The 18547-nt window shown below is 43.8% G+C and overlaps 1 long non-coding RNA gene across 3 annotated transcripts in view; it reads left to right on the top strand.

Moving 5' to 3' along the window:
* Positions 1–18547, top strand: part of LOC142592787 (uncharacterized) — a 65828-nt gene that overhangs the window by 31065 nt on the left and 16216 nt on the right. For 2 of the 3 annotated variants that reach the window (XR_012830811.1, XR_012830810.1), the window contains exon 2: positions 12444–12621. This is a non-coding gene — a long non-coding RNA (uncharacterized LOC142592787). Of the gene's footprint in view, positions 1–12443; positions 12622–12704; positions 13772–18547 lie in introns of those variants that run through there. The other variant, XR_012830812.1, reaches the window with a different exon arrangement.

Here is an 18547-nt window from a genome sequence, read left to right as displayed (position 1 = left end):
ATCTCATGGAGCTGACTGAAGCTGGAACTACTGGAGGGCTGAAGCAATCAAAATGTAATCAGTTTTAAGATAATTAAGATCAGCAGCGATTGCAAGGAGATCGAAACAAAGCACCTAATTCTAACTTTCGCATCAAGTATGCTGCCTGAGACCATTGAGGCTGGGCACATAAAGATCCGGGTCAGACCGTACAGCTCCAATCCTCTCCAATGCTTTAATTTCCAAAGATTTGGTCGCAGTTTACAGAACTACCGAGGCTGCCAGACTTGCGCTAAATGTACTGCCCAAGAACACCTAACTGACAATTGTGAAAATACTTCACATTGCGTGAACTGTGATGGGGAGCACAACCCATACTCACGGTCGTGCCCATCCCGGAAAAAGGAAAAAGAAATAGTAACAGTCAAAGTCAAGGAAAACATATTGTTCAAAGAGGCATGCAGGTGGGTAGCGCACCTGCCAAATAACAGCTTTGCCGAAGTGCTGCATCAGGGGGCAGCGCCACAACAGCCTCCGGTGGTTGCTCAGCCCACACACAGTGCGCCGGCAGTGAAGCCATCACCCCCCCCCACCCACCCCTCCTGGTGGCTGCAGCTAGCTCTGCGCTGCTATCTCAGAAGAAGCCATTGACCTCCGGGCTGGTGGTCCCAAAGATATCACCTTAGGGGACGAGGCGGCCTTTCCGTCAAACCGCTCGCAAGAGCGAATTTCCAGTGCCTCAGGAGAGGTAATGTACATAACAAGCTATCCAGACGGCACCCTTAGTGCCAAAAGGAGCAGCGCAGATCTCTCGACTGCTCCAAGGGAGACAAACCTCACATCACAGTGCCCGGAAAGGGCTCTGTGAGCTAACTCCTCTTTCTTAAACACACAGCACAAAAACCACATTAAACATAGATACAGAAATATTACACTGGAATGTTAGAGGACTACTCCACCGCCTCAATGACGTTAAATAAATCCTACGCAGGTTTAACCCAAAGGTGTTGCGTGTTCAAGGGGCACACTTTAAACCTGCACAAAGTTTTTCCAGCAACACAACGCTCTCCCGTGGTCCGGTGGTGTAGCAATAGTTGCAGACACATCTGTAGCTTGCCAACATGTGGTCCCTCAAATGCTGCTTGAGGCAGTGTCAGTTCAGGCAATACTTTTTAATAAATTGGTCACTGTGTGTTCTATATACATAACCCCAAACTATCATCTCAGAAAAAACAATTTTCATAATCTCGTTGATCAGCTTCCGGAACCCTACATACTCGTGGGTGATTTTAACGCTCACAACACATTGTGGGGTGACTCGCGATGTGACCCAAGAGGTAGACTTATAGGAAACTTCCTTCTGAACTCTGGTTCATGCCTATTCAATAAGAAAGAACCAACATATTACAATCTTTATCATAATTCATATCCATCAATAGACCTGTCGACTGTCTCTGCCTCTCTATTCCTTGATTTACAATGGCATGTAATCAGAAATCCATTTGAAAGGGACCACTTCCCAGTAACTCTAAACCTAGTAACACAATGTGGCTCCCCTACGCATGTCCCTCGCTGGAAACTAGCCGAGGCTAATTGGAAATGTTTTAAGCAATCCACTTACGTATCAAGACATTTTATAAGTAACTTTAGTATAGATCATGCTGTACCACTTTTTACTGCTTTTATAATTGACACCGCTGAAAAGTTCATCCCTCATACAAAAGGCCATTCATGTGGAAGACTAGTTCCCTGGTGGAACAATGACTGCAGACAAGGTCATGGGGAATTCTGCACCGATACCCAACTGCAGAAAACGTTCAAATCAAGCTTCAAACAGTCTAAATTGCAGGGAAGGCACACCCAAAGATAGGCTAGGAGAGCAATCTGGGAGAAGTTTCTTTCGGGAATCAGTTCTCATACCCAGGAAACAAAAGTGTCGAATAGTTCGGAAGGCTAAAAGGGCAGGAACTGCATCCGCTGCCCTTAGTGAATAACAAAGGTAACAGAACACATTTTCAGTATGTATCTAACTCCATGCATTATACACAGACATACATTAAACACAAAGAAATGGAAGAGCGCAAGACACTGGACCGCAAATGCATAAGAAACTATTTATATAACCGTCCTTTCAACATTGCTTAGCTTAGAGCAGCATTGAGCGTCTGCAAAAGCTCTGCACCGGAAGCAGACAGGAGCATGTATGACATGATCAAGAACATGTGCACGGACACACAAATTACATTGCTTGCACTTCTTAACATTTGGGCAGCCGGACGCCTTCCAGTGGCGTAGAAAGAAGCTGCCATTGTCCCAGTTTTGAAACAGGGTAAAGACCCATTCTTGGTAATAAACTACTGTCCCATAGCACTTGCAAGCTGCCTATGTAAACTTTTCAAAAAAAATGATAAATCTTGCATTTCCTAGGATCAAACAACATGCTTGATCCCTATAAATGCGGTTTTCGAGAAGGTCTGTCCAGAAGCGACCATTGTGTGTGCATTGAGGCAAACAGCTACGACGTGTTTGCCCATAAGCAATATTTCTTATCAGTTTTTTTAGACATAGAAAAGGCCTATAACACCACATGGCACTTCGGCATTATCAGATATCTATCGGAAATGGGTATCCATGGCAACATGCTTAGCATAATAGAAACCTATCTCTCGCACTGTACTTTTCATGTTAGAATTAGTAATACTCTATCTACGTTTTACACAGGAAACTGGGGTACAGTGGGGTGGTGTACTTAGCCATACCCTTTTTATTTTTAAAATGAACTCTTTACATTTTTGTATTCCACGAACTTATATTTTATTCAGCATATGTTGATGATCTACAGATTGGATTTAAATCATGTAACATCACAGTCTGCGAGTGACACATTCAGTTTGGGCTGAACGAAGTATCAGCATGGGCAAATCAGAATGGCTTCAAGCTGAATCCGTAGAAAAGCGCTTATGTCCTCTTTACAAGGAAGAGAGGCCTTGTCCCAGAGCCTAGTATCCAGCTCTGTGGTCAGCGCTTACCTTTGAACACAGCACAAAGTTTTTGGTGTCATACTTGACTTTAAACTTGCATTCATTCCACATATAAAGTATCTGAAAGTGAAATGTTTGAAAACAACGGACATTCTTAAAATTCTTGCGCACACGACATGGGGCAGTGACAGGGGCTGCCTAATGAACCTGTGCAGGAGCCTGATATGGTCACGTCTGGACTATGGTTCTGCAGTGTGTCAAACTGACGCTCCAAGTTCAATAAAAATTTTGGATCCCGTTCATCGTTTAGGTATTTAGGGTGCATCATTTAGGTATTAGGTTCATCATTAGGTATTTAGGCATTCTGAAGGCTCCTGTGGCCAGGAGCCTTCAGAACAAGTCCTATACAGAGTTTATACATAGAATCTAATGAGTGGTCACTCCACATGTAAAGAGCATATATAAGCTTCACTTACTACCTTAAAGTTCATTCTAATCCTGAACACCCTTGTCATGAAACCATTAATGATTTGACATCTGCCGCATTTCAAAACTGACCTTCATTGAAAAGAGCTTTCTCACGACACATGAGGAAGCTGAGCAAGGAAATGAACGTCCCACTACATGTGCATCCCCTGAAAACTCCAACAAGGCTGTTGCCACCGTGGTTATAGCAACTGATAGAATACAACACATCCTTTGTTGAAGTTACAAAGCATGTTCCAGAGATGCACATCTGTATGCACCTTCTGGAACTCCATTCGAAGTACTCCTGGCCAGAATTTTTACCGACGCATCAAAGTCGCCCAATGGCATATCCTACGCTACACTCCAGCCATCCTTGTTGGAATGCAATATTCTGCACGCAGAAACGAGCATCTTTACTGCAGTAGCTTATGCATTAAGCTCGGCTGTAAAACACATAAAGGCGTTAAAACTGCAAAAAATCTGTCATATTTACGGACTCTGAGCATAGTAAGAGCTTTAGTGCCTTTACAGAAACATAGGAATCTAATAGTGAATTACCTCTATTCGTGTCTGTGCACTATGTATGCATAGTGGACAACGCTTTCAGACGAACTTGCGGCATCCATAACAATGAGAGCCTGTAACGCTACCATAGCTATCCCTCCCACAGAGTTGAAGCCTTTCTTGCGTAGAATGCTGAGAAACCTTTGGCAATCTATCGGGACCGTGAAACCTCTAATAAACTTCATTTAATTAAACCGCACATATGAAATTGGCCTTCAGTAACAAAAGCGCGACAAACTGATGTCATGTTCTGTTGACTGAGAATAGGACATGAATACAGTACTCTTCTTACCTCCTGACTGGTAGTGAACTTCCCCTCTGTTGTAGGTGTGGTGAGAGGCTGACCATTCTCCATATCTTGGTGAAGTGTCGGGAAGCAGAAGCTGAACAAAAAAAAAGCACTTTCCTCTAGCGTACCGATGCTGCATTCCCGTTCATCCGATATTGTTTCTTGGAGCAGAAGCAATTTTTGTTCGCAAATCAGCGTTAAATCTTTTAACAAGATGTCGATTTATTGCGCATTATAAGCCTGTAGCACATCCTCTCATGAGAGGCTGATGCTCCGAGGTAGCGACCTGTATGGCACATGCCTCTGGGCCCTTGTGCTTAAAGGGACACTAAAGGCAAATACTAAGTCGACATGGACTATTTAAATACCATTCCAGAAGCATCGCAACGCTTGTTTCATGCCAAGAAAATACTTAGTTTACGAGAAAATTGTATATGAAGCGTCTGAATGCCTTTTTGAAAATTCAAATCTCCCGCCAACCAACAGGGGAAGTGGTGGCGTTGCATACGCCATTACCACCCTTTGCTGCCGTCGGTGAGTAAAACCCCGCCCACAGACGGCGCTACTGGGCCAAGACAGAGTGGTGGATTCGCCGCTGCAGCTGATTTTTGGTCAAGTGGAGAAGACCGTCCGGGCATCCCGCGACGTCACGTGGAAGTTGAATTCCCTGCTACTGGAAGTTTGTTCGAGTTTTGCAAGCCAGAAAAACCATTGCAGCACTACGCGATAACGAAACTAGTGAAATGCAAAAGCGTGAGCGGTGCGGAGTCAAGCGAAAATTACACATTTTGACTGCCCATGTCATTGTCAAGGGTAATTTCAATGAGTTCCTTTTTCTAAAAAATGAAATAGAACTGGACAAGTAGCATTTTATTTTATCTTATAATACAATACAAGGATGTTTTTTGCAGCGAGTGGTTGAGTACTATTGAGAGAATTTAACTGAGGAGTGCTTTCGTCATCGGGCAAGTACTTGAATGTCCCAGGGGAGTCTCTAACCATGTCCTACATTTACCTTGATTTCTCGATTATTAAGGCTCCGTTTGTGATAATATTGACGCCTTAGTGATTCTCAAGCACTAATCTGTCACTTTAGCTTGACTTAATATTTGCCTTTAGTGTCCCTTTAAGAGGAAGCTTTAGCTCGAGTGCTCCTATCTAAATACATGTAAAAGGAGAATTCGTTTTTCTCAGCAACCACTGCACCAAATTTGACGAGGTTTGTTGCATTTAAAAGAAAAATTTAAAATATAGTGACTGTTGGTTTCGAATTTTTGAGTTAGGTCGTCAATCTTTTATTAAAAATTGGCAAAAATCAAAAATTTTCAAAAAACGAAACTATCAAGTTTACAACTCTGTAACTCAACCAGTAAGAATGATAATACAATTCTGTGAATTGCATCTAAAAGTACATCCATAGCGGACAAAATTGATATGTTACACATGAATATAAAAAAATTTAATCATAGGGAAATACAACTTTTGTAGAAGCGTTGTAACCAACGTAACAAATTCATGTAAGATGTAAGATGACATATTGAATTTGTCCGCTTTGAATGATCTAATGGATGCCGTTTACAGAACCGCGATATCAGTTCTTGATGCATAGCTATCAATTTGTAAACTTCGTGCTTCTATTTTTTTCAAACGGTCAAATATTTGAAAATCGTTTTAAGAAAATTCAAGCCCTAAATCGAAATTCCACTTCCAACAGTCACTAGAATTTAACTTTATCTTTCAAATGCAACGAATTTCATCAAAATCAGTCCATGGGTTATCTCATAAAAACGTTTTTGCGTTTTACATGTATTTGAATAGGCCGCGTCGGAGTTGGGCCCGAGCTAAAGCTTCCTCTTAAAGGCCTTGGTGATAACCCGCCGGGGTTGCTCAGTGGCTATGGTGTTGGGCTGCTGAGTACGAGGTCGCGGGATCGAATCCTGGCCACGGCGGCTGCATTTCGATGGGGGCAAAATGCGAAAACACCTGTGTACTTAGATTTAGGTGCATATTAAAGAACCCCAGGTGGTCGAAATTTCTGGAGCCCTCCACTACGACATGCCTCATAATCAGAAAGTGGTGTTTGGCATGTAAAACCCCATAATTTAGGGCCTTGGTGAGGCAGTAGTGCTACCCATAGCAACATATTTTGGTACATGACCTCTTCGTAGTACATCGTTTCTGCATAGCAAATGTCATGTATCATTGTCTAGTTTTATTACAAATATATTGTCACAGTCGGTAATGTGGAAAGAAGACGACGCTGACGGTGGTCTTAGCATCGACGAAGAAGTGTTTAGCAGTATCGATGCTCTACGCTTGTTGGCTCAGCCATTAAAAGCCACTTGTAAATAGACGAACGCTTCTTCCTTCCCGTAACATCATTGGTGGATGTGCGGGGTAATCACTCGAGCAAGACGAAGCTCCGCAGCAGACGTAACCTGGCCGCCATGTCATCCAAAGGAGTGAGTTCAACTGCAGCCCCGTCGTCGCCACCGACGGTCATCCTGGCCCAGCCTCGCAACCCTGGCATGTTTTCCGGAATTGACAACGTTGACGTCTATGACTGGTTACAGAATTATGAACGGGTCAGCGCACACAACAGGTGGGATAACACGCTTATGCTGGCTAATATAATATTCTACCTCAAGAACACAGCACGGGTCTGGTTCGAAACACATGAAGAAGAGATTACGAGTTGGGACTAGTGTAAACAGAAGCTTAGAGATTTGTTCGGCAAACCCGTCGGCCGCCAACGTGCTGCGATGGCGGCCGACGCACGTTGACCTTGGGATCCGTGTACAGACGTCCACTGAATCTTACGTGGACGTCCTCGCTCTTTGCCACAATGTAGATAACAATATGGCAGAGGCAGACAAGGTCAGCCACGTCTTAAAGGGCATTGCGGACGACGCGTTTCACCTGCTTGTTTATAAGAACATCACAACGGTCAATGAGATCATTAACGAATGTCGCCACTTTGAAGACGCCAAGAGTCGCCGCATAGTTGGACAGTTTACGCGTCTACCTAATACCGCAGCTTCGTCGACGTGCGAAGGCATTTGTCCACCACGTGAGCCCACCTCCTCCGAGAACGTCGTATGTATCGTTCGGCGAGAAATCGAAGCAGCGTCTCCTGCCACGCCAGTGACGCAGTGCTTTGACGATTCCCGGCCGCTTGTGTCACTCATTCAGTCCGTCATTCGCCAAGAACTTGCCAATGTAGGTCTTCCATCCATCTGCTCCGCCAGCCGTCCTGACTTTGCTTCGGCTGCTGCCTCTGCCCCTGTTCCTCGTATCCAATAAGGTCCATATCCGAGCTATTGCAACCCGGCCGAATAGCGCACCCATGACGATAGACCCATCTGCTTTTACTGTGGACGTGTGGGCCACATCTCTCGCCACTGTCGAAGTTCTAGGCCAGCCCACTCTCGACCAAACTTTTCCGCGCCGCTCCCCACTGAATCCTCGCCCGCCATCACACTCCACCGAGGTTGAAGACGCACCTGACAACGCTCGAGCCACCGCGACCAGCCGATCGCCATCACCCCATAGTCGCCGCTCCCGTTCGCCTCAGCTGCGTCGCTCTCCATCCCCAGCTTACCGTCGCCGCTCTCCGACGGGAAACCAACTGGGGCAGCTCCTGGAGGTGACGCTGCTCTAGAACACCGGCCTGAAATTCCTCTGCTGACCCTGCCTACTAATCGGAACCTTCTGGACGTGGACGTGGACGGGTTGAGTGCCCGTTACAGCACTCATCGACACTGGAGCCCAAATTTCCATCATGAGTGCGGAGCTGCGAACGCGCTTGAAAAAAGTACTTACTCCTGCTCCGACTCGACTGCTCCAGGTCGCCGATGGTGGAACTCCGGCTGTGCTTGGAATGTGTACTGCTCGTGTCAGTGTCGCCGGTCGCCACTCGTCCGTTTTGTTTAGTGTGCTTGAACGTTGCCCTCACAATGTGATCCTCGGACTCTACTTTTTGTCCGCCCATTCTGCTCTGATTGACTGTTCCGCCGGTGTTGTACAACTTGACCTACCCCTACCTGTTCCCATTGACCTTCCTGCTCAAGTTCCAGCTCAGCATTGTTCCGCGGATTTTATACGCCTGCCATCTCTTGCAGCAACCTTCATCCGTTTTAGCCAGCCCACCTGTACCTGACGGAGACTATGTCCTTACTCCCGCGACGTCAGTCCTGCTTTCTCACAATGTCTCCTTCCCACACACCATCGTTTCTGTTGTGGACAATCAGACATGTCTTCCCATCCTAAATTTCGGACAGTGCCCGCAAGTAGTTCCTCGAGGCATGTCTCTTGCCACGTTGTCACCAACGCACGAGTGCCACATTTCTGCTCTATCTGTTGTGCCGTCTTCAACCACTGCTCATTCTGCGCCTTCTGCATCAGCCCCGACCGACGACTTTACAAACATGATTGCACCGGACCTCTCAACCCAACAAGCCGCACAGCTCCGTTGCCTCCTCGAGTCCTACTCCGAAATTTTCGATCTGAACGATCGCCCTTTGCGTCACACCACGGTCGTGACGCATCGGATAAATACCGGCGATGCAGCACCTGTTCGCAGACGCCCATACCGGGTGTCGGCCTCTGAGCAACAAGTTATCCAGAGCGAGGTTGACAAGATGCTTGCCAAAGGGATTATTGAACACTCTTCCAGCCCGTGGGCGTCCCCTGTTGTTCTCGTCAAAAAGAAGGATAACAGCTGGCGATTCTTCATTGACTATCGTAATCTAAACACGATCACCAAGAAAGATGTATATCCACTTCCCCGCATTGACGATGCTCTGGATTGTCTCCACTGTGTCACTTATTTTTCATCTATAGACCTTCGCTCTGGATATTGGCAAATTGCCGTGGATGAAATGGACCGTGAAAAGACCGCATTCGTCCCAACAGACGGCCTATATCAGTTCCGAGTAATGCCATTTGGCTTGTGCAATGCCCCGGCGACCTTCGAACGGATGGACATGCTCTTGCGTGGTTTGAAATGGTCCATCTGTTCGCGCTACTTGGATGACGTCATCGTATTCTCTTTAACTTTTGCGACTCATCTTGGATGTAATAGCCACAGCGACCCAAGCACGCCAGATTGCCCGCATTCGTCTTTCTGCTTCACAGACACACCAGAAGTGCCGTTACGACCAGCGCCATCACGACGTGAACTATGAACCAGGTGCTCTTGTGCTAGTTTGGTATCCAACTCGGCATGTTGGTCTTTCTGAGAAATTCCTCTCGCGATACTATGGCCCTTACCGCATCCTTCGCCAGGTGACCCCTGTCACATATGAAGTGTCTCCGCTAAATGCCACGGTGCCTTCACCTCTCTCTGATATCATCCACGTCAGTCGTCTCAAACCTTACCTTTCTCAGACTCGGACCAATGAGCCGCACCAATCAGGTGCTTTTTCCTACGGGGGTAATGGCACAGTCGGTAATGTGGAAAGAAGACGACGCTGACGGTGGTCTTAGCGTCGACGAAGAAGTGTTTAGCAATATCGATGCTCTACGCTCGTTGGCTCAGCCATTAAAAGCCACTTGTAAATAGACGAGCGCTTCTTCCGTCCCGTAACAATATTTATGCACTTTCCAAAGAATATCAGCCATGTTTCATCCATGTCTCGATGATCATTATTAATTTACCAATGGCAGTCTATTATCATAGCCTTGGTGCTCTTTTGCTTCTTCTGGCCCTTGTGCCAATAAACTCTAATCTTCATTGTCATCATCGTCATCATTCTTGGGATATGCCAATTGTGTGCATGGTGGGTAGGCTATGTGGTGTGAATAAAAGTAAGGTGGCAGTGCATGTTCGAGAGACTATTAGGGTTAGCATCTGGCATGCCGCAGCACCAACATCACGAGCAATTTAGTTCACAGGACCCACTTGCAAAATATATTCTTGTTCACTACTGTAACAGCTGTTATGAAAGCTAGTACATAACCAGCGACGCATATTTGGTGACGTGAGTTTGCATCGGAGAGGTTTATTGAAAAGGAGTACTTACCGAGTGGCAAATACTGTGTGACCTGAGGTGCTGGCAAAGAGGTTCATTGAAGAGCAGCACATACCTATAATAGTGGCCTAAAGCTTGGGGCCAGTACGCCAGCATGGCATCATGGATCGCAAAGTATTTTTCTCATATTGACTGACGTGGTTCAGTAAGTCTTCTAGGCTCCGTAAGTGCAGTCTTTTGCACATTTAAAACATATCGTCGTTCATTATTAGGGGAGAAAAAGAAAATTAACTAGGCCCGATCAAACTGTCAAAATACATGACGCCGTTGCGAGCTGGTTCAAGGTGGCATTGCCACCCATCTTTCATTCTTGCATGTTTTCTGGCTTGTTAAGCCTCTTTCTTGGGGTAAGAGTGTTTTTTTTTTTTTTTTGTATTGTAGGAGGGTAATTTACTAATGCAGCTTAAATAGTTTTTCTCTGTAGCGTCCCTGTAAATGTCATTATTTTCATCACTGCTGTTACATTTCATGTGTGCACATAATGCCTGAAGGGTATTTTCATTATAATATGCTGTTCACCATGGCAGTATTATGTTACCACAGAGTCCTGAATCAAGTCCACAAAGTATGCCTTTTTATGTCTCGCGCCACTACAGTTCCATTTGTGAAGTGGTGTTACAGCTGTCTGAGGTGGAGGATGCAGTCCCTTTTTGTCATCTGTCTACCTAGAGTGAATATTCCTGTTGGTAATCCGGCCAGTGTGCCTAGTATGCCTGTCATTTGGGCAAATTGAGTGTTACCTTGAAGGTGTGCACTTCACCTTTAGTGTCATTCACAGGCTGTCTGAGGGAAATGCTTAGTGACACTCGTTGTAGAGCATGTTTGCCTACAAGCCTGATGGTCAAGCTCACTTGATGGTCATGCTGCGTCGAAGTGTGTAGCCTTGATGGCAGAGCTCTAAATATAAAAAAATACTCAGTGGTCGGTCAGCACTAATTTTGAAATCTTTTTTCTATTAATTTCTTTGTGTGTTCCAAGTGTCCCTGCTTATCAAAAATGGGCATTCTTTCTCTGCCAATGAAATCATTGTTTTCTTAAGCGCCAGCACTTCATCACTGTCGGCACTGTCAAACAAGCAGTGCATCGCTTTGCTGTCGGATGTAATGTCATCTGGTCTTCGCTTCTGACAGTTGGGTATGTTGACGGTATTTTGTAGTGTTGACAAAAATGACATGTAATGTGCTGTCTCATTTGATACTGTCATCATTTTGAGAGGACTTTTTTCTTTCTTGTCTAGCAGTGGCTCTGTCGAAGTGACACTCGTTGGGGTGAACTGAACTTGCTCAAAGTGCTCAATTTGCCCGCTTGACTTGGGAATAAGTGTCGCCACAATAACATGGTGTAGGGTTTCAGCTACTAGCCTTGGTAGAAATTGGTGATGTGGCAGTGCATTTTATTGCGTTCTCGTTGACTTGTAATAGCTGAGCATGCCATTAATCAAACATTCCTTTATTAGCAAAGAGTTGGACGTAATAGTTCTGTGGAAACCCGTAAGGTGGAGAGAAGTAATTAATGAAGGGAAAATGGAAACATCCACCCAATCGTAGCAATTCCTTTGTAGCAATTGCTACAATTGGGTAGATGTCTCATTTTCCCTTTATTAATTAGCAAAGAGGCTCCTAAGGTGTGTGGCAGCTTTCAAGGAGGGACCAACTTGTGTTTACATAGTGGCAGTGATTTGGTGATAGATTTTGCTGCGTTGTGTTATCACATTTGAAAGAGCAACCATTTGTTTTTCCGTCTGAAGTTGAGTGCTGCCAAAGGCAGTGGGATGTTGTGAAGTAGTATGATAGGTGTGGCTACTTGTTAATTTATTTGGAAACATTATTATGTTATGGGAACATTATCTAAATGTATTGCCCTATGGCCCAGTAGAAAGGAAGGGTAATAATAATGAGTGTAAGTAAAGCTACTAGTGGCCTTGAAGCCCAGCTTTGCATGCAAAGTTCCTCAATGACACTGATGTGCACTGGATGTCAACCTGAATGGCTGGCTTTCTCTGGTCATGTTGACCAGAGAAAGCCAGCCTTTTGTGAGAAAAGCAGGCTTTTGTGTTCCCTTCTGGTTCATCCAAGGCAGTGGTACTTCCACAACAGATGACTGAAACCGCGGTGCACTCCTGTGTTGCAGGTCCGACAGTAGATGGCGGGCGCTGCAGAAGAGGGCGTTTTGTCCCGCAGAGATGCACCTTTCTTGATGACACCTCTCCATACTATGTCGTCCTCTTCAAGGTGGCCCTCTACCAGACCAGGGCATCATCCTCCGTGAGGGCTACTCCTATCATAGCTTTTGAACTGACCTGAAGACGGTGAGGGAGCTGCTTGGTGACGTGTTACGTGGCACACCTGCCCGAAGCTCCCTTTTAGCATGCATTCTGTCTTGTTTTCTTAGGTCCCATAGACCGATGTGCTGCATCGTCCATCGGCGCAGACGAGTGGCAGAGGAACAGCTTGTTATTGGCTTCATTTCCGAGACAGCCCTGCTTGTGTGCCCTGTACTATGTTTCATACTTAGCAGGCAATGCTGTGGAACTTATGCAAGTAGTAGTACCATCATGGAGGTTTCCCTTCACGCCTTTCGCTGTGCAACTGTTTTTCATCTGTCATGCTTTCTATGGAGATAACTGCTTCGTGTATAAGGACAATAGGCTACTTTAAGTTGCTTAATCTAGTTGGATCCTTGATTTTGGTGTTTTATAATTTTTTAAATTTGGAGGCAAAATTGGGTGTTATTTTGTGGAAAAGTGGAAACTGGAAGGAATTAAGATCTTTCTTTTGTCTGATAGCCCAAATTTCGGGATTTTTTCGGTAACCTTCACAAAAAAATAAAATGCAGGCAGTAGTCTTATTTTTGACACAAGCATTTTATTTAAGCAACCAAATTAATTGCAGGAACATGTAATTGCAAAGAAAACTGCTCGCGAGTCGTGATGAATTTATCTACACAAATCTTCAGTGTCAGGTATTATTAGCACTCTTAAACAAACCAAATACACATGAAAAGTAGAGGCGTACTTAAAGATCTCTTACCTAATTTGCTCTTTGCCCATTTTTTTTAATGAGCCAAAAATAATGCACAATTCATAGTGCACACAGGCATGCAGAGGTGCAATGCTTGTAATTACAAGCCATTGTTAACGTACATTATTATTTGCCTTTTGATCATTCTAGGTCTATCCTAGAGCTGCCAGAACTTAGCCAAGAAAAACATGTGCTCAAGCTCATGATTACAACTGCCAGTGCAGAGCGATGTCAGTACTGCCTTTGCTAAGTTGAAGTAGCGGCCGGTGGCATCCTGCCAGTATGGCCAGCACATGAGTGCTGCTCTCAGTGCTTCGTTCTAGTAGATATGCCTTAACTTATCTTTTAGAGAATGCACTTTGGGTTGAACTTTGGGGAGAAATCAGGTCTAACCTGTTTTTTCAGAAAGTGTTTTTGGTGCAAAAAGGGCAAGTTATTATTTTTCCCCAAAGCGAAAGACCTGAAGGAAATTTGTCCAGCTTCCTGCTTCCTGTACGCAATCTATAGTAATCTTCCATTAATTCGACTCCGATTGATTCGATTGTTTGGTTAATTCGATTTTGACCGAAGGTCCCGATCAGAGCCCGTGTATATTTATGGGCTCAAACTTTCATTATTTCGATCTCAAAATTGACTTTCACCGGATAATTCGAACTTCACTGCTCAGCTTTGCTGCAATACTGCGGTGTTGTGCGGTGAAGCATACCAAGAATGGAAAAGGGCCAATGTCACTTGGACATAGTACGCTTTTCTTAATTATACAAGCGCGCACACGCTGTCTCTGGTCAAAGTATGAGCACTTAGCCACCTAATACGCATACTGGCAGCCATTCAGAGCTGTTTGTGACGTTGCTGTGTTTATTTGAGCCCCCGTTATGACCGCCATGCCTGTCTCATGTATGAGGCCATTAACAAGGCCAAGTAATGTCCCAACCACTGGCACGCGTCGGCAAGCTTCGGCGCACGCCGACAAGCGAACGCTTCACTTCACGTTGGTTGGAGGAAGAGGGCATACAACCACTGGACAGAAGCTCTGACGCGCGCCAAAGCTTGCTCCTCGACTACGGCACACTGTTGCTGGACTATTTTGTCTTCATCCGTCAAAGTCTAGCCTAAAACAGCCTGCTGTAAACTAAGCTTGAAACGATGAGTTAGTGATCTGTATGCGCTTTTAGATATAAAAAACATGTTTGAATAATGAATATACGCCTGCCGTAACAGTTTGTTTTTATTTTTGAAGTAAAAATAGTGCACAAAATATCGACATCAGCGCTATCGCGTCGTCTGCCTGCAAGATCGCTTTGCAGACACCTGCACGATGATGCCATATCATATCAAAAACTGTTGTACCATTTCATTTTTTGGTAGCTCATTGCACAGCCAACTATGTAAGAATTAGGCATGCAAAGTTTCACTGAAAAAGTTTGTGTTGGAAATATTGTCACGTAGTAGTGACGGTAAATAAATAGTGCAGACTCAATCGCAACGATAGCGGCGAGCAATGCCGGCAATCGTCGAAAATCTCATCTGCGGGTCAAGCGCATCGGTTTGCATACATCAGTCGTCGAAAGTTACAGCCTATTCGCTGGTGCCCGTGCGCTTTCCAGAAACTACTACACAATTCGTGTTGCGTATGCAATCAGATTAACAGGGTTCGTTGACAACAGACAGAATCATCGATAACATTCGCGAAACTTCCGATACGTTCAGGCGCATCCTGCATCGAGCGATAACGTTTAACATTTTTTAGCCGGTGAAATACGGTAACCAGATACAGATAAGGCATCCATGTCAATATAATTATGCTTGTTGGTGCATGAAAGAAACATGAAAAAGTGGGTTCTGAGAAAATCAGCAAAAAAGAATTGAAACACCTGTAGCACTCACAAAAAAAAATCTAGAATAGCTAAAATTTATGTAATTTGTAGCTTGTCTCCCCCCGATTCTTGATTCTGTCAAATCTAGCCCATGGAGCACCTCTATTATTCTAGGTTGTTTTGATGCATCAACACCGCATCCGGAGGCCTTCACATTGAGTGTATTGCTACAAAACATTTTCATAGTGTAAGGGCCATGTTCTGTTCTAACTGGTTTCCACATGTCAAGTTTGTCTTTCTTTACATTAATGAAATGACATACCGTCAGATAATACAAGCTTGAGAATTGGAGGGTTTTAACAGGGGTCTTTCGTTGCCCTTTGCCAAGTAGTACTATTGGAGCGCTTATTCAAATGTATGGGAGCAGCTCATTTGCATAGTGTAAGAAATATATAAACAGGTTATTTTCACAATTTATACACTTCGTCAGCACAGTATAAAATTGCAGTTTATTGTTTTCAGCCTGCTGTGATGTTTTGACTGAGAAAGATATATTCAATTTGTTCTGCGAGGCACGTAATATTTGCTGTGGCATATTATTTTATTGCACAACACTGGATACAGTAGCCAGCCATTATTAAAATTCAGAAGAAATATAATAACATAATGCATATGATCAGGCACATCACATATTATTACACTTTCTTAATTCATGCCCTTTTTTTAATAGCACAAAAGCTACTGCACTGAAATGGTATACTAGTACATACTTAAAAAGCATCATTCTATACTACAATAATAATAATCATTCAAATGTTTATTGTAGTGCCCAGGAACAGCTAGAGAGCCTTTGTACTGGTGCACTTAACGAGAACTATGCGAGACAAAATGTACAGAAAACATGAATGTGGTAAACAAAAAATGCTAGAAAAACAAATAAGGAAAAAAGGAAACGAGGAAAAGGAAACGGGAGTTAATCCTACGTGATTATCTACAGATACACAAAACACAGGAAATGAACTCTGAAGTATGTTTTGGAGTCGAGTCTTATACAGCACAATCTTGCAACAAGGCCAGGCAACGAATGTAGAATACTACCTGGTATACTGTTGCGGCACGAACAAATGCATATGATCAAGAAGCTTTAGGGAATGTAGAATGTCATGGGCCTCCTTATAAAGGAACAAAAGATGTGATTAAGTCTTGAATCTAGAGGTGCGAGTTGAAGTATATTTGAGCAGGCTCAACTGTGGTCGCCAGAATGGCAAAAGTGGTGCTTTAATATACATATTAATTTATTCTGGATGCGTTCAGTGAGGTCAGAATTAGATTTGCTCGTTGCACCCCCTCCTACAGAGGCATACTCTAGTAGTTGGCGGCACACAGCAGAATTTCAGAAGCACGATAGGCGAGTGAAAATCATGCAATATACGGCATGCAATTCCAAGAGCGTGAAGGGCATGTTGTGTAATTATCTATGTGAAGAGAAGCTTAGCATTATGCCGAAGTACACACCAAGATCTTTCATTTCATCGACCATAAGGAGTGAAGCATCACATAGGGTGTATCAAAATTTCACATGGTGTGTTTTCTGCATATAACTTAATGCCATAGTATTGGAAGCATTTAAGAGTACTTATTGTTTCTGCACCAGTTTGATAGTGAAAAAATGTCTTTTTGGAAGTCGATGCAGTGGTGAACACTGTTCACAGTCTCAGATAGTTTTAAGTTGTTGGCACACAAAGTCATGCTGTTCATTTATTAAAATGCTCTTAGCACTAACAGAAAGCGAGGAATCCATTATCGAGTCATACTTTTTTGATGCACTGCAAAGGATAGATATAGGTCGGCAGTTAGTAACTGCACATCTAGCACCTGATTTGTGCATGGGCAATGTCCATGCTACCTTCCGAGTGCTAGAAAAGGTACTAGACTTTAGGGAACTATTGAAGATGTTTGTGAGAATAGGGAACAAGTATGCTTCCATACGTCTTAACCCTTTCGGATGCCGCTTTATTCCGTTGATTGAAAAGTTCCTTTCACCACATCTCTTGCATCTTCAGAATCGTAGAAAGTGTAAAGCTGCAGAAAATATTAAGAATTTTCAATTGTTTAGCGAATTTTCTCAAGTTTACAAAATTTCAACTCCATGCAAAAACTCACTACAGAAACACAAAATATGAGAACATGTACTATTTCGTGTTTTGAAAAGCTTGAAAAGCACTTATCCAGCCACTTGAAAATTATGCCTGGTGCATGACATTGTAAAAAACAATGAAAGAAGTGAACCTGCTACATACAACATACTGACACACAGTAAAAACACCCAGTATACCTTCCCACTCATTTTGCTAAAACATTCTGCACATTATCCAAAATTGCATCACAGTTCCAATAATAAGTGCTTCAAGATGTATGAAACACATTTTAAATACCATTACTTTCATCAGTGCTTTTGCTATTGATGCACTCTCCTGCTGTGCACATGTAGACAGCGTCTCAAAGGGTTAAGCACTGCGGAAGAAATACCATCAACACCACAAGAAAGGGAAGGTTTAAGGCACTTCATAGTACACATGAAAACAAGGGTTTCATTGACTGATAGCGTACACACTGTGCCAGACTGAGAAGGAAGGTTACTTAAAGAATATTTCACACCATATAGCAAACAAATGTTCTGCAAAGGCATCAGCAGTGTTCGAGACAGCACTACTATTTACATGAAGAAGACGTACATCTTTGGCACTGTTTTTAGAAGAGTGAGAGCGCACAAAGCTCCAGAAATATTTTGTATTATGTGTCACGCTGGCTTCAACACAATCAATGTGGTAATAGTGATGATTGTAATAATAATAATACTAATAATAACCTTAGTGGTAACTTGGCACTCTAGACTAAAAAAAAAAAGGCTGATGCCTGTATGTTAAAGCGTCTGATAACCAGCCATCTAAAGCAGGAATTTGCAGGATGTAGAAGACACCTCCTTCCCCTCCACGTGCACACACACGCACACACACACACCCACTTGCTCAATAACACAGCACGGCGCACATACACACACACTCGACGGGTGCACAACACACAGGAGTGCCAATTCAGTCTGGTTCCAAGAAAAGAGAATACAAATGGCCAAGGGGGGTGAAGAGAAAGCTCTGTATGGATTACATAAAATATTGAGTGTAGTAGTTCCTTCAGAAAACAAAGTCTGGCATAACCTATAAAAAACTCCTATTTTCCCCATGATAGGGAAAGAGTTAATCACACTGTCAATGGTGGTCACATTGGTGAAGACAAGCAGACTGAATGCGTCGTCCACAATACCCTTCAAAATGTGGGCAACCTTGTCAGCCTCGGACATCTGGTCAGCTTGAAGACACAAGGGTAGCACGTCCTGTAT

Source organism: Dermacentor variabilis, chromosome 9 (assembly GCF_050947875.1).
Source record: "Dermacentor variabilis isolate Ectoservices chromosome 9, ASM5094787v1, whole genome shotgun sequence".
NCBI lineage: Eukaryota > Metazoa > Arthropoda > Arachnida > Ixodida > Ixodidae > Dermacentor > Dermacentor variabilis.
This window is presented reverse-complemented; position numbering and strand designations above follow the sequence as displayed.